Below are 4,603 nucleotides of genomic sequence, written 5' to 3' on the forward strand. Positions count from 1 at the left end.
GAACCACCAATGGAACCATTGTTGCCGCCACCAATGGTGGCTCCACCATGTGTGCCGCCACATCTCATGATCCAACCAGCAATGAATCTCTTGATCTCATGATCAAACACACAATTAAATTATATAATCAACAATCTAAATGGCAAATATAGTGGCTCTGATACCAATTGAAGGCAGGCGTGAAAAACACAAGATTATACCATTGAATTCAAAAATTTTCACCTAGGGTCACAAGCACTATGCAAGATTTATTTTTATCTATTTGATTTCAATGATAAACAACATATTAAAACTCTTTTAATATGTTTTTGGATCTGTATTTGCCATTTAAGATTTTAAAATTAATCAGATTAATTTTAGAACCCTAGATTAAATCAAGAACGATTACACTAACCTCTTGATGTCTTTGCGGCGTGTCTGCGCCTTTGAGATCGTCTTGAGGACACGGATGTTGTCCCTCTAGCTTGTCCACACCAAGAACACCTATGGCAGCCCTTGAACAGCTTCTAAAGCCTTTTCTATTAATTAGAAATTCAAGTTCTGCCTTTTAAGAGATTAGAGATGCAAACAGGACACTAGAAACAATTTCTAGTGTTCTTAATTCAAGAGATTGATGGGTAATCTCTTTGAATTGATGAGAGATGAAGAGAAATAGCTGGAGGCTCAAAGTGGCGTGACATATGAGAGGAGAGGCTGCTGGTTATGTTTTCTTTTCATAACCACACTTAAATAGCTAGGTTAACACATTAAACCCTAGCCACATGTCACCTTTTGATTAGCTCTAGGTTTAAGTGACCCAATCACATTGTGCCAAGTGTCAAACCTATATTTAATCTTGATTTTAATCATCTTACATGATTAAAATTATTTGTAAGCTTATGTGTTATGCCATGTGTCACCATCTCATGGTGCCACGTGTCACACTGTAAAATGACCAAAATGCCCCCGTGTCTTAATTTTGAGTTCTTAACCCAAAATAATTATTTTCTTCTTCTAATTAATTTATATCAAATATAAATTAATTAATTAATCTCTATTAATTAATTTCTCATCAATTAAATTCATATTTAAACACTTTAAATATAAATTTAATTTATACTACACATCCAATAATCTAGATTTGGTTTCAAGTCATGCTAGGGACTTTGCAATTTTATTGCAAACCAAATCTATTTAATTAATCAATTAAACTCTTTAATTAATTAATTAAATCATATTTAAATAGGTGATAACTTGTGTATGTGTGTGACTTACTAGGCTCATCACTAATTGGCAATGAGACATGATATCAACTCTTAATATCATCAGAACTCTTTCTTACCATAAATGATTTCTCTAAATCATTTTATGAACCTCATAGACCATGGTTAACACCTAGCATAGCATGCCATGGCCACCCAATTAGTAATAAGGTTTACCTTAAATGAACCTATAATCATATGTTACCATGCACTAGAATCTCTACATTACAAAATCCCAACTCAAATTTGAGTCATGGTTTATGTCAAACTCCATTTGCTATGAATATTATGTTCTCTTTTAATTCCAGTTCTTGATTAAAAGATTTTCTCATCGAAACTCTTTTCTGAATAACTCTTTCTGTGCTTGCCAGTAACTTTAAACATCAAGAACAATTAAATGAACATAGGATTTTAACTCTATTTACTTAGAGGAACAGATTCCTTCTTGATCAACACCTACCTCCATATATAACTAGCAGGAGCCAACAGATGCCCATATACCCATACATAGTACAAGTATGAAAGCAGTATCAAACTCAAACAACCTAAATACAAGATAAGCTGTGCTATCTCAGTCTAAAGATTATATGCCTCGATATGATTTATGACAAAACATTGACAAGAGTAAACTCCATGTGCTTGTCATAAGTGTCACTGGTTCGGCCTACTTATCATTTATAAGTGCCTATCATGTTTGTTATATGGCATGAGACTCACCATTCCATCTTATTTATATCTCATATAAATAACTTGGGAACAAACATGAATACAATCTTTCTGGATAAGTCATGTCCTTATTATGAAGTATCCTCGATTGTGAACCTATTTATGATACTTTGTGCTAGAAATATTGTCACTCATATTCTTAACAACTTAAGAATAATATTTCTAACAAAATATCAATGGACCTTTTCTATTACACATAAATATATTATGTAAACGGAAAAGTGGAAATGCCTTTTATTATTAAAAATATGTACAAGATACATACTAAATGATATGCTCTAGGGCATATTACTAACACGAGGAATGTAGAAGAGCATGATAGACATCTGCGGATTGTATTGCAGACTTTGAGGGAGAAACAGTTATATACCAAATTATCGAAGTGTGAATTTTGGCTGAAGGAGATATCTTTCTTGGGGCATGTAGTATTAGAAGAGGGCATCAAGGTAGATCCAAGTAAGATTGAAGCTGTCCTTAATTGGAGGCCACCCAGAAATGTCACAAAAATTCGTAGTTTTCTGGGTTTAGGTGGATACTACCGTAGATTTGTGAAGGGATTCTCTATGTTGGCATCTCCATTGACCAAACTACCTAGAAAAGATGTAAAATTTCAGTGGACGGACAAATGTCAGCAGAGTTTTGATGAATTGAAGAGATGTTTGACTGAAGCTCCAGTCCTGACTTTACCTACTCTGAGTAAAGAATATACAGTATATAGTGATGCTTCTCACAATGGGTTAGGCTGTGTATTGATGCAAGATCAAAATGTCATTGCCTATGCATCACGCCAGCTAAAACCGCATGAGAGGAATTATCCAACACATGATTTGGAGCTTGCAGCTATTGTGTTTGCTCTTAAGATCTGGAGGCACTATTTGTATGGGGAAAAGTGTTACATCTACACAGATCATAAGAGTTTAAAGTATTTGGGCACCCAAAAAGAGCTGAATTTGAGACAGAGGAGATGGTTAGAGTTGATAAAAGACTATGATTGTCTGATAGACTATCAGCCAGGGAAAGCTAATGTTGTGGCTGATGCCTTAAGTCGCAAGACTATGGCAAGTCTACGGGTTACTCCTTTGTCTTTGGTACATGAGTTGAGATCATTACATGCCAGCTTAAAGATTAATGATGAGGGGCAGACAGCAGTTGCATGGCATGTACAGCCAGTGTTGATTGATCAGATTAGAATGGCTGCTCAGAATGATCAGAAGTATCAGAAGTTGATGGAAGAAGTCCGACAGGGCAAGAAACCATAATTCTCAATTAGAGATGATGGTTTACTATTACACCAGGGCAGAATGTGTGTTCCTAATAATGTTGATTTGAGGGAGATTATTTTGAAGGAAGCACATGAATCTCCTTTTGCCATGCACCCTGGTGGCACAAAAATGTATAGGAGGCTAAAGGAGCATTACTGGTGGATGGGTATGAAATGAGATGTGGCAGAGTTTGTATCCAAATGCCTAACTTGTCAACAAGTAAAGGCAGAGCATCAAGTACCCACTGGGTTGTTACATCCACTACCAGTGCCTGAATGGAAATGGGAAAGAATAACGATGGATTTTGTGATGGGACTTCCAAGGACACAGAAGAGTCATGATGCAGTATGAGTCATTTTTGACAGACTAACTAAGTCTGCTCATTTTCTGCCAGTACGGATGGATTATAGTTTGGAAAGATTGGCCAAGGTATACATCAATGAGATTGTGAGACTGCATGGAGTGCTAGTATCCATCGTGTCAGACAGAGATCCTAGGTTCACTTCTAGATTCTGGGGTAGTCTTCAGAGAGCCCTAGGAACTAGATTGAACTTCAGTACTGCATTCCACCCACAGACAGATGGCCAGTCTGAGAGGGTAATTCAGATCTTGGAGGACATGCTACGGGCTTGTGTGATTGAGTTTGAGGGTAGTTGGGATATACACTTGCCTTTGATTGAGTTTGCTTACAATAACAACTACCAATCAAGCATTGGGATGCCTCCATATGAAGCTTTGTATGGCAGGAAATGTAGAACCCTGTTGTGTTAGGATGACATGGGTGAAAGAAAGATGATTGGACCCGAAATCGTTCAGCAAACTGAAGAGAAAATTAGGGTGATTAGAGGTCAACTTAAGACTGCATCAGACCGTCAGAAGTCCTACATTGATTTGAAAAGAAGGGATATTCAGTATGCAGTGGGTGAGAAAGTTTTCCTCAAGGTTTCTCCTTGGAAGAGAATTATGAGATTTGGCAGAAAGGGGAAATTGAGTCCTCGTTTCATTAGGCCATATGAGGTTCTGGAAAGAGTGGGTCCTTTGGCATATCGGTTGGCACTACCTCCAGAGTTGGAAAAGATACAGAATGTCTTCCATGTGTCTATGTTGAAGAGGTATTGATCAGACCCATCTCATGTACTACCAGTAGAGGAAATTGAAGTAAATCCATACCTCACATATGAAGAAGAACCCATAGAGATTCTGGCTTATAAGGTGAAGCAGCTACGAAACAAGCAGATACCGTTGGTAAAAGTGCTGTGGAACTATCATTCCGGCCAGGAGGCTACTTGGGAACGAGAGGAGGACATGAGGAGACAGCACCCACAACTGTTCAGAGATTGATACCAGATAAAATTCCGAGACGAAATTTATTTT

The sequence above is a fragment of the Hevea brasiliensis genome, chromosome 4 (assembly GCF_030052815.1).
Source record: "Hevea brasiliensis isolate MT/VB/25A 57/8 chromosome 4, ASM3005281v1, whole genome shotgun sequence".
Classification (NCBI taxonomy): Eukaryota; Viridiplantae; Streptophyta; class Magnoliopsida; order Malpighiales; family Euphorbiaceae; genus Hevea; species Hevea brasiliensis.